Below are 12,897 nucleotides of genomic sequence, written 5' to 3' on the forward strand. Positions count from 1 at the left end.
TATACAGAATCACAGGAGAACCTGCCCACAGATACCATTGGAATGTAGATCAAGTACTAATAGCAGCCAATGGCCCAAATCTATAAGAATAATAGGACTAACTAATGTTAAAACCCATTCTATTTTGAAGCTGTCTACATTTAATTCAATAAGCAACTTATCTAATATTTTTATGTATGCACATACGTACAAATGAGGGACAGTATGGCATAGTGGATAGAAAGCTTAATCTCTCTTGAATTCAATAAGAGCTGGCTTTATGGTCTACTTTTGAGAGAGACTGGCTGTGTGATCCTGGGCAAATCACTTAACCCCAATTGCCTCAGCAAAAAAAAAAGAAAGAAAGAAAGAAAAGAAATATATTCTTTTTCACTTTCTTGGGGGGTTTTGGTTCATTTGTTTGAATCTATTTGTACAAGATGATTAACATGGAAATGTTTTACATGATCACACATGTATAACTTATATTGCTTACCATCTCAGGAAAGTGAGGAGGAGAAGGAGGATGGGGGATTGAATTTGGAAGTCAAAACTTTTAAATTTTGTTTTAACATGTAACTGTGGAAAAAGAAAATATTTTTAACAACAAAAAAAGTGAAAATGCTATGTTGTTATCTACATTCAGTTCCCACAGTCTTCTCTGTAGCTGCAGATGCTCTGTTCATCACAAGACCATTGGAACTAGCCTGAATCATCTCATTGTTGAAGAGAGCCACCTCCATCAGAATTGACCATCATATAATCTTATTGTTGCTGTGTACAATGATTTCCTGGTTCTACTCACTTTATTTAACATCAGTTCATGTAAGTCTCTCCAGGCCTCTCTGAAATCATTCGGATGATCATTTCTTATAGAACAATAATTCTATAACATTCATACACCATAACTTATTTAACCATTACCCAACTGATGGGCATCCACTCAGTCTCCAGTTCCTTGCCACTACAAAAAGGGCTGCCACAAACATTTTTTGAACATATGAGTGAGTCCCTTTCCCTAGGAGCAGATTTTTAGAACAAAGATTTGCAACCTGAACTTTGGTGGGAACAATATATCTTTCTTTTCATTAATCTTTAACAACAATTCATTCAGCAGAAGAAAACATTTTTTAAAAAAAGAAGTTGATTTTTGTGAAGCAAAGTGTATGTCTTCATAGTCAAAGATGATCTAACCTTGTCCTTCTGTTCATATCTTGTAAAAGAATTTTAAAATGTATAAAACCCATGAGCCATAGACTTCTGGATTAAAGTTAAATTCAAAGAATGTAGATTTAAAAAAATCAATTTCTGTCAAAGGGGAATAAAAGTGTTAACTCCTCTCTCCAGCCCTCCTCCCCCTTCTTCATAGATGTGAAGATCAAGTGAGATGATCTGGCAGGTATTTTGTAAAGGAATTACAATATTTTAAAAACTTATTAGATTATTTTCAAATGTAGCTGTATTTCCAAAAATGCTGATCTGTCCCTAAGAACTAACTTCCTACAATGGAGTGATTAGGCAGGGTTAAAAATAAGAAGCCCATTATTTAACTAGATTATGTGAGGTATTTCAGTTCTTATTATAAATCAAAACGAGACTAAGTTGAACTCAGGCTAGTAGACTCCTGATCTCTGTTGGGAAACATAGAGTAAGGGATAGGTCCTCTATCTATATTTAATGTAAAGAGAATCAACCTTTACCAAAAAATGCTGTGGAAGAATTTATAGAATAAGACCTTTACTTCAGTTTGGGACTGAGCTGGTCTCCTTACAGACTAAAAGATTGCCAGTAATCTCTGTCTTTTTTTTTTTTAGTTCTGGGAAGAACATAAATATTATTAGACAGTGATTTAGTCATTGAATCTAATAGTAACATTTCTGAGACAGCTTGAACAGAGGAAGTCAAGGAATTCCGGTCTCTTTAATACAAAGCTATTTGAGGAAAATGTTTTTCTTACTCACGTGGTGAAGTATCCAAAAACAAAACAAAACAAAACAAAACAAAAAAGGAAAAGGTTGGCTGACAAGCCAGAAAATTTTTAATGGAGATTCTAAGTGGACAGGAAATCCCTGCTAGAATATTATATACATGTCCCCAGAATACTTTTCATCACCTATGATCATTCTTAATAGGCTAATGCCTCATTAATTTAGGTTTTATTATTAGACTTTACTTTTGAAAAAAGGGATTTGCTAAGCAATTGAAGGAAACAAGATTGGTGGTCTTACACAGATTGGGCATTTTCTATGCAACCTGCTTTCAAGCCTCTTAGAAATGCTCATTTACATATAAGCTGGAATGCTAATTGACCCAAGGGAGTGAGATCTGTTTTAACTCCTCCTCTAAGCAGTTCTCATCTGTTCCCTAATCTTCTCATGTTAGTTTTATCTCCTTAAAGGTACCTTAAGCTGCTTGAGGAAAGGAATCCTGTTTTCTTCTCTTTTGTCTGTCTGTTCTGTGATATCTTTTGAAAGCATTACTTGACTTTCCCTAGTTTGGTAGCTATTAATGGATAGTTATTTCAATATTTCAGCAGATATGGACTCTCTCAAATGAGATAATAATAAATGTAAAGCTCTTTGCAAATGCTGCAGCACTTTGTAAAATTTCAAGTCCTATATTGATGTCAGTTATTATAGCATCAATGTGGTCCTCTCTTTAAGAGACCAGATCAAAACCAGCCCAAGTTTTCTTATTTCTTATGATGCTTGTTCATGTCTCCTAGAAATACATATAAAGGTTTTACATAATATCCGGGCAGTCTTTTATTTAATAATAGCTTTTAATTATCAAAATACATGCAAAGATAGTTTTCAACAGTCACCCTTCCAAAACCCTGTGTTCCAAGTTTTTCTCCCTCCCTTTCCCTCACCCCTGTTCCCAAGACAGCAAGCAATCCAACATAGGTTAAACGTGCACATTTATCATTCTGCACAAGAAAATCAGGTCTAAAAGGAAAAAATGAGTAAGAGAGGAAAAAAGCAAGCAAATAATAACAAAAAAGGTGAACATACTATGTTGTGATCCACTTTCAGTCCCTAGAGTTCTCCTTCTGGATGCAGATGGCTCTCTCCATCACAAGTTTATTGGAATTGGCCTGAATCACCTCATTGTTGATAAGTATCAAATCCATAGGAACTGATGATCACCTAATTTTGTTGTTGCTGTGAACAATATTCTCCTGGTTCTATTCATTTCAGTCAGCATCAGTTCATGCAAGTCTCTCCAGGCCTTTCTGAAATCCTCCTGCTGGTTATTTCTTACAGAACAATAATATTCCATAACATTCATATACCATAACTTATTCAGCCACTCTTGAGTGGATGGACATCCATACGTGTAGGTCCTTTTCTCTTTTTTATGATCTCTTTGGGATACAGGCACAGTAGAGACACTGCACAGTTAGATATTTTCTAATTGCTCTCCAGAATAGCTAGAACATTTTACAACTGCACCAATAATATATTAGTGTCTCAGTTTTCCCATATCTCCTCCAACATTTATCCAATCTGAAAGGGGTAGCTCAGAATTGTCTTAATTTGCATTTCTCTAATCAACAGTGATTTAGAGCACTTTTTCATATGACATATGGTTTTAATTTCATCTGAAAATTGTTCATATCCTTTGATCATTTATCAATTGGAGAACACCTTGAATACTAAATTCCAGTCAGTTCTCTACATATTTTTAAAATGAGGCCTTCATCAGAATCCTTAGATGTGAAAACTTCCCCAGTTTTCTGCTTCTCTTCTAATCTTGGCTGCATTGGTTTTATTTGTACAAAAACCTTTTAATATAATAATCAAAATCACCATTTTGCATTTCATAGTGTTCTCTACTTCTCCTTTGGCCATACATTCTTTCCTTCTCCACAGATCTGAAAGGAAGACTATTCCTTGTTCTCCTAATTTACATATAGTATCACTCTTTATGTCTAAATCATGAACCCATTTTGACCTTCTCTTGGTATAGGGTATAAGGTTGGTCCATGCCTATTTTCTGCCATACTATTTTCCAATTTTCCCAGCAATTTTTGTCAAATAGTGAGTTCTTATCCCAGAACTGGCAGTCTTTTTAAAAGTTTTAACATTTCTTGGGTATCATGGGTAACCTATTTGTTATCTTTTGTACTTTATACATTTTGCCTCCCTTTCTCCTTTTCTGAACATCTTTTTTCTTAATAATAACTTTAGAATGTTTTGCTTTGTCTAAAATTTTTTTGAAACATTAGTTTTCTAGATCATCAAAGTGCCTGGACCCACCTCTTGTTCATCCCTTTCCAAGCTCTCCTTCTGACCCTAGATCACACAAACCACTTTGTCCTGGAAGTTAACTCTAATATTTGTTAACACTCCACCCCTGTGCCCTTTTCTTTGCCTGACTGGTTCCTCTCAGAACCTCCATTTTAAGGAAAGTGCCAAGACAAGTCATGTATTCATTTCTTGACTTTTAGGACTTTCTCTGCCTTGTTGTCTCCATATAGGTATTACTTTTCCTTTCCTTTCCAACTCTCCTGTTCTTTTTCAGCTTCTTTGTATATGTTGTCTCCCTCTGTCAAAATATAAGCCCCTTAAGGATAAGGACAGTTCTTTCTGCTTTGTCTTCCCAACTCTTAGAACTGTCTGCCATGTAATGAGTTCTAATAAATGCTTGTTGACTCAACTTGACTATTGCAATCTTTTCTTGATAAACTATCATCTCACAGAATGTTCCATTGTGATAATGAAAAAAAAAATGAATTAAATAAAACCCATCCATATATAGCAAGATCTTAATTACAAGTACAGGCAGGCAATAACCCATTAATCTACACGCTTACAACTGCTTAGAGGGATGTCTGATAACAGTCTTATAACACGGGCAAAATGTCATCCATTGTTCCCATCCAGCAGGTAGTGCCCTCATCAGAGAAGACACTGTAGTGTTTGAACCAAACAGAGTTGAATTAGCTCAGAAGAAGCATGGAGTACAGAGTCCACCCCAAATGTTCCTGGAAGCTCTTTGTATCTAACCTGAGGCAGAGCATTTCAAGCTCATAATGGTCTGATCAGCCCCGGTCGGACACATTATAACTTGACTCTAACGTAGTGATGTCATTTTGATCCTCTTCAACAAAAGGAAAACAATGTGGCCAGCCCAATGGTATTGCTCTCTCTGCAGTGAGTTGGAACGCTTGGCAGTTTAGTTCTAGAGAGGATCTCAGGGTCTGGTCTCTTATCTTGCCAGGTGATCTTCAGAATCTCCCTAAGACAATTCTGATATAAATGGTTCAGGTTCCTGGCATGGGGCTGGTATCCTGTCCGGGTTTCACAGCAGTGAAATCCGCACAAGGGCTCTCTAGACCTTCAGCTTGATAATCAGTCTAATTCCTCTCCTCTTCTAACTTTCCTTCAGAGCCTCCCAAACACTGAGCTATCTCTGATAATGTGTGTGTCAGTCTCATTGTCAATGTGGACATCCCTGGAAAGTATCCTGTCAAAAAATGTTTTCATAGTGACAAGAAACTGGAAACCAAGTGGATGCCCATCACTTAGAGAATGGCTGAATAAATTGTGGTATATGAATGTTATAGAATATTATTGTTCTGTAAGAAATGACCAACAGGATGATTTCAGAAAGGCCTGGAGAGACTCACATGAACTGATGCTGAGTGAAATGACCAGGAGATCATTGTACATGACAACAAGAAGACTATACCATGATCAGTTCTGATAGATGTGGCTCTTTTCAACAATGAGATGATTCAGGCCAGTTCCAATGGTCTTGTGATGATGAGAGCCATCTGCACCCAGAGAGAAGACTGAGGGAAAGGAATGTAGATCACAACATAACATTCTCTTTTTATTGTTCACTTGCATTTTGTTTTCTTACTCATTTTCTTTCCTTTTTGATCTGATTTTTCTTGCGCAGCAAGATAATTGTATAAATAGATTTACATATATTTCATTTGACATATTTTAACATATATATCATATATTGGATTGCTTGCTATCTAGGGGAGAGGGTGGGGGAAAGGAGAAAATTTGGAACACAAAGTCAATGTTGAAAAATTATCTGTGTATATGTTTTTTAAAAAGTTTTTTTTAAAGAATGTATCTTGCCAAGGTAAGTGAACTTATCCATAGCATTGAAAACTTCACCATTTGCTTTAACTGATGGTTCTACAAATGGATGATGTGGTTCTGGCTGATGGAGGACCTATGTTTTATTGGTGTTAATTATCAGGTTAAAATTAGCACAATCAGCAGAGAACTGATCCATCCTTTGTTGCATCTCAGCTTTGGAGGATCTGTTGAATATACAATCATCTGCAAACAAAAAATCACGTACCACAATTTCTCCACTGATCTGTCCTTACATTGATGGGCAGCAAACACCACATAGACTGTTCCTCAGCCTCTTCTGAAGCCATACTGGCTCTCGAGTAGATGACCTTTTTCCAGGTGTATGGTTAGCCTGTTCAATAGGACTGGCAAGAATCTTGCAAGCGATGACTGAGAGTGAGAGACACTGCCCTAGTCCCGTGATTGTTATAAGACAATCTATTACATTTATCTTTATTAAGATGGCAATGGAGGCATCTTTGAACTTCTGGGGCATAACCTCCTCTTGCCATATAATCTGGAATTATTTCAGTCAGCTTTTATAAGAACAACTGGCCCCGCCACCTTGTAAATATAGCTGGAACAGAATCGGTGTGCATGGTTTTACCACATGAAAATAGCCGAACAGCGTTCAAAACCTTCTGCAGCTGGAACTTCAGCGAGGGAGGGAATGATTTCAACTTGAGGTAAATGGCCAGAAGCTTCAGCATTAGCTGATGACCATCTGTTGAGAAGACTGGAAGCGGTCAGCCCATCTCTCTAGGATCACATCCTTATCACTGATCAGTGTGGCGCCATCAGCACTCGGTAGCTAATGCACCCCAGGTCCTGGTCCATAAGCAGCCTTCAGGGTTATTGCCAGCAGCATAAGAGAGGTCTGTGCACAACATCTGTAGGTCTGACCGGGGCAGGCCCACTTCATGCTAGCAGGCCTTCCGGGTTCTGGACGATGCACAGTGCTCTGGAGCTTTCACCAGTGGAGGGAAACAAGGCTGTGGGCTTACTTCCATGCTTCTTAGCCATGTTGTCAAACATCTTCAATGAGGAGAAACATGAACTGATGGTAAATTCTTCAACCTGAAAAGGCTACAAGCCAAACTAAATTAGAAGAACACTGGTTTTTAAAAGATAAGCTGTACCTTGGAGTAGCTTTGGATCATTTAAAGCATTCTTCAGTTTTCCAAATACAATACAACTCGATACTCCCGTTCTCTTATAAACCTAGCTGATTTCCCATCTTCAGTGATTTCCTATGGATAACATAAGATTTCATCATCTATTTGATTTTTCCTGTGTGAATTGTTAGAGGTGATCATGGATATATTTGAGAAGATTTTGTGGTATTCTGGAACAGTTGGTTCTCATGAGAGTACACAATTGTTGCTAAGACAGGATTGTGAAGATCAGATGAGATGACTTGACAGGTACTTGGTAAAGTAATTATAACATTAAAAATTATTTTGAAATGTAACTATTTCCAGAGACTCTGATCTATCCCTAAGAACCTAATTTCCTATAATGGAGTGATTAGGCAGGAGGTAAAAATGGAAGTCTATTATTTACCTAGATTGCATGAGGTGTTTCAGGTCCTGCTCAAGAGGAGACTAAGTTGAATTCAAGTTAGCAGAATCCTGATCTCTGTTGGCCCAGGTAGAGGAAGGGATAGGTCCTCTAACTGTATTCGGCATAAAGAAAATTGACCTTTATTGTGCCACCTCCTTTAAAGATTCATGGAAGAATTCACAGAATAACAGCTTTACTTTACTTTACTTGGGGCTTCAGTTATCAGACGAATTGGTTCAAAGCTACAAAATTCATCTTCAGTAATGATACACTCCATGGAGGAAGTCCTAAACACTTGATTGAGTTTCTTTTGTTAGGGGTTCTGCCCTCTCTGGGTCACAAGTCACTGTCATTTTCTTCTATCAACCTCTGAGAGTCTAATGTGAAAAACTTATGGTACCAAGCAACTGCATCCCAGGAATAGGTGGTTGGTATTGCTTTTTTTCTTTTATTGGTTGGTAGCATCCAATTTAGTGCTCATCAAATACTAATAAATTATTGTCTGACCAAATTTGGGTTCTGTTTGCATAATTTAAAAACTCTACAGGCAGCCTATTTTCATGCCCAAAGTCATTGTGCTCTAGCACAAAAAAAGCCTTCTATCTAACCCTTTTAACTGGTGTTGGCAAGTAACACCACTTGGATTGGAAAAAGCTAACAATGGGCCATGAATGATGTGGTATGGGCAATAACCCCAGAGATAAAGAATTTTACTGATACCTCTCATTCATAAAACCACAATTTATAAATCTTTCTCATCTATTATTTAAATAGGTTCAGAGCTATCTCTATTTAGCAGTGCTTTGAAGAATAACAAGTTAATAACCTCCTGGAAGTAGTTCCTTCCTCCAAAGGTACATGTCACAGGCCATCATTGTCCATTCATCTTATATGATTGCTATTTATGTGCTTCCCATCTCTTGCTCAGAGGATATATTCAAAATGCCACATTTCATGGTAATCAATAAAATTTAAAAATAAAAGAACTCCATCTCCCTGAAAGTATTTTATTCTACTTTTCTCAAATATAGATTGACCTTCCAAATTGATCCAAATCAGTGAGGTTTTTATTCAATTGGAGGGAAAGAAGTCATCTTCTACCATATGTATCATCCTGTTCAGTTTTAAAGGACCTCAGCTAGCTGGCTTATATGCGGTGAGGAAGGATGGAATTGGTACATCCAAATAATACATAAATATACAAGTAAATTCAAATTATATATACAGAGAAATTACAAAGAATTTTTAAGGGGATACGGTGCAGCCTTAAGAGTGAGGATCAGCAAAGGTTTCATGTAGAAGTAATCATTGAAAGAAACTAGCAATTCTAAAAGATGGAGGTGAGGGAAAAGTGTATTCCAGGCATGGAGGTCAGTTTATGAAAAGGCATGGGATGAGGAGGACGTTGTATCTGGAAGTAGGCTAGTTTGGCTGGACTCAAGAATCCATGAACAGTGAGGGGGAAAGTCTGGATATGTAAACTACAACCAGATCAATCAATAAACATTTCTTAAGTGCCTACTATGTGCCAGGTACTGTTTTAAGCACTGGGGAAATAAAGAGACAAAAACCATCCCCTGCCCTAAAGGAGCTTACAATCTAAATGGGAAAGAAAACATGCCAACAAATATATACAAAAACCTTATCTAGAGAATAAATAGGAGATAATTAATAAGAGGAAAGACATTGTATTTAAAAGAGTTTGGGGAAAGCTTTTGTAGAAGGTTTGATTTTAGTTGAGTCTTAAAGGAAACCAGGGAGGTCAGTAATTGAAGTGGAGGAAGGAGAGTATTGCAGTCATGGGGGACAGCCTAGAAATAATGTCTAGAGCTGAAAAGATAATGATAAATGTCAAAATGGATGTGAGAAAACTGGGACACTGATGCATTGTTGGTGGAATTGTGGAAGGATCCAACTCATTCTGGAGGGCAATCTGAAACTATGCCCAAAGGTGCATACCCTTGATCCAGCAGTGTTATTATTAGGTCTATATCCCTAGGAAATCATAAAGGTGGGAAAAGGACCCACATGTGCAAAAATGTTTGTAGCAGCTCTTTTTGTGTTAAAAAAGAATTGGAAAAGGAGTGGATGCCCATCAACTGGGGAATGGCTGGACATTCTCTGGCACATGGAATATTATTGTTCTACAAAAAATGACAAAAAGCTGATTTATGAAGGTCCTGGAAAGATTTAGGTGAACTGATGCTGAGCAAAACAAGCAGAACAAGTAATACATTGTACACAATAACAGCAAGAATGTGCGATGATCAACTATGAAAGGCGTGGTTTTTAGTGGTTCAATGATCCAAAACAATCTCAATAGACTTTGTATAGAAAATGCTATTTGCATCCAAAAGAAGAACTAAGGAGATTGAATGTAAATCAATACAGACTACGTTAACTTGCTTTTTTCTGTTTGTTTTTTTAAAATCTCTCCCATGAATTTTCCCTTTTGCTCTGCTTTCTCCCAACACGATTCATAAAGCAATGTGTATTAAAAATAAACAAAAATTTAAAAATAATGCCTAGAGCTGAGAGATGGAGTATCTTGTTTGTGGAAGCAAGACAGTGTTGCTGGATCAGAGTATGTGTTCGGGAGTAAGGTGTAAAAGAACTGGAAAGGTAGGAAGGAGCAAGCATTTTCTATTTGCTCCTGGAGGCAACAAGAAGCCAGAGGAGTTTATTGAGTAGAAGTGCAGAATGGGGAGAGAGTGGTATTTGACATGATCAGATTTGCGCTTCAGGAAAATCATTTCAGTGACTGGAGTGGGGAGAGACTTGGGGCATATGGACTCACCAGCAGTCTACTGAAATAATCCAGTTAGGAGGAGCTGGGGGCCTGTGTCAGGGGAGAGAAGGAAGTATGTTTGAGAGATGTTGAAAAGGTGAAACAGTTCAGAATGGGGTTTGGAAGAGTAAGGAATTCAGGATGATTCCAGGTGGATGATGTTGCCCTCCCAAGTAATGGCAAAGGTAAAAATGGGCAGAATTTGAGGGAAAGGGGAATTCAGTTTTGGACATATTGAATTTAAGATGTTTCCTGGACATATGATGTTAGAAAAGCAGTTGGAAATGCAAGATTGGTCAGAGGAGAGAGGGTCAGAAAGGGTAGCTATGACAACCATCTGCAAGGAGATGATAGTAAGTTCATGAGAGCTGATGAGATCACCAAGTGAAACAGTATAGAGCAGAGCTTCTTAAACTTTGTCCACTTGAGACCTCTTTTCACCCAAGAAATTTTTATATGATCCTGGGTACGTAGGTATATAAAATAAGTATACAAATCAAACATTTACCGTAAATCATAAATTTCATGACCCTGTTCAATTATAAGACCCCTTTATGTGATTGTGAACTACAGTTTAAGAAGCTAGGGTATGAAAGAAGAGAAGAGGACCCAGGAAGGAAGCCTGAGGGACCCCTATATTTAGAGGGTGTGATGTGGAGCGGGAGCCAGCAAAGGAGACAACAAGTGGCTATATATATATATATATATATATATATATATATATATATATATATATATATATGACAGCCAGCAGAGAGTAACAATATATATGACAGCCAGCAGAGAGTAACATCCTAAAAGCCTAGAAGACAGTATCAAGGAGGAGAGAGTGATCAATAGTGTCAGAATACAGAGAAATCAAGGAGAATAAAGATCAGAAGAAAAAGCCATTGAGTCTGGCAACTGAAAGATCCTTAGTAACATTTTTAGAAAGCAATTTGGTAAGATTGGGAGCTGGATTGTGAGGGCTTCAGAAGAATGAGGGAAGGGGCAGCTAGGTGGTGCAATAGGTTGAGCACAAATCCTAAAGTCAGAAGGAACTGAGTTCAAAACTGATGTCAGACATTTAACATTTCCTAGCTGTGTCACCCTGGGCAAGTCACTTAACTCCAATTGCCTCAACATTAAAAAAAAAAAAAGAAGAAGAAGAGAGAGATTTTTTTTGAGTTTAGTGATAGAGGCAGAAGAGACAAAGGTTGATAATTAGCAGGGATTAAAAGATCAAGTAAAGTTGGTTTTTTTTTTTTTTTTCCCCAGAATGAACATCACTTGAGCATGTTTGCAGGCAGTAGGAAAGGGGACTTGGAGGATTTTGCCATTTCTCCAGTTTATATTATAGATGAGGGCTAAATGACTTGTCCATATTCACACATCTAATGTCTGAGAACGTATTTGACTTCAAGAAGATGAATTTTCTGACTATAGATCTAGTGCTCTATCCACTGTACCACCCAGGAATGAGTCCTTAGAGAGGGAGAGATTGAAAACTAGAGAAAGAAAAGTGGAGATCACAAGGAAGGAGGGAGACGGCAGCAATCTTTTGGAGGAAATAGCTTGGAATGGGATCTCTTTTACAAGTAGAGGAGTTAACCTTGAAAGTATCCTTATCATGTGAGACAAGGGTGAAGGAAGAAGCAGTAGAAGAATGATAATGATAGGAAATGAGAAAAAGGAGACAAAAGGGAGTTCATGGCAAATGGTCTTAATTTTTTCTGTAAAATAGGAGGCAAAGATCTTAGCTGAGCAAGTGGCGGGGAGAGATGGACCTGTAAGAGGTTTGAGAAGGGATGAAAGGTTTGGAAGAGCCTTTGTAGAGAGTGGGATAGTTAATTGATAAGAGAAACATGGTAGGATTGTCTAGCAGCAGTGAAGGCTCAGTTGAGGTTGTATTCATAAATTTGAGCTGGACCCAGTCAGAATCATTGTGTGATTTTTTCTACCTTTGTTCAGCAGTACATATATAAGAAAGAATGGTGGGAGCAATCTGAGACTGAGGCTGGCTGGTTGAATTAGTGAAATGATAAGAGGGATAGGAATCAAGAGAGGAGGACAGTGTAGAGTTGAACTGGTTCTAATGGTCAAAATGGGGAGAATAAAAAAGAATGGTTGATGTAAGAGAGATGACCTGGTTTAGAACTGAGGCTATAAAATAGATGAAGAGCAGTAGGATTTTGTAAGGGAAGGCAGAGGGAGAATTGGAAAACTAATAAATTATGATTGGATAATGGGACCTCAAGATTCCCAAACACAAAAGTGGTACATTGATGTCTGATGGCAAAATCATGAGTATGTGTGGCTGGAGTGGGGTGGAAAAGTAGCTTCTGGGAGATGAAAAGGTCGAGGAATTGAGTGGTTAGGTTATTTAAGGAAGAATTAATACGTATACTGATATCCCCTCCGATAAGGGCAGGAATTAGGAAGGAGGGGAAAGTTGTGAGCAAATGGCAAAGAGTTATTTTTTTT

This window comes from Antechinus flavipes, chromosome 5 (assembly GCF_016432865.1).
Source record: "Antechinus flavipes isolate AdamAnt ecotype Samford, QLD, Australia chromosome 5, AdamAnt_v2, whole genome shotgun sequence".
In the NCBI taxonomy this organism is placed as follows: domain Eukaryota; kingdom Metazoa; phylum Chordata; class Mammalia; order Dasyuromorphia; family Dasyuridae; genus Antechinus; species Antechinus flavipes.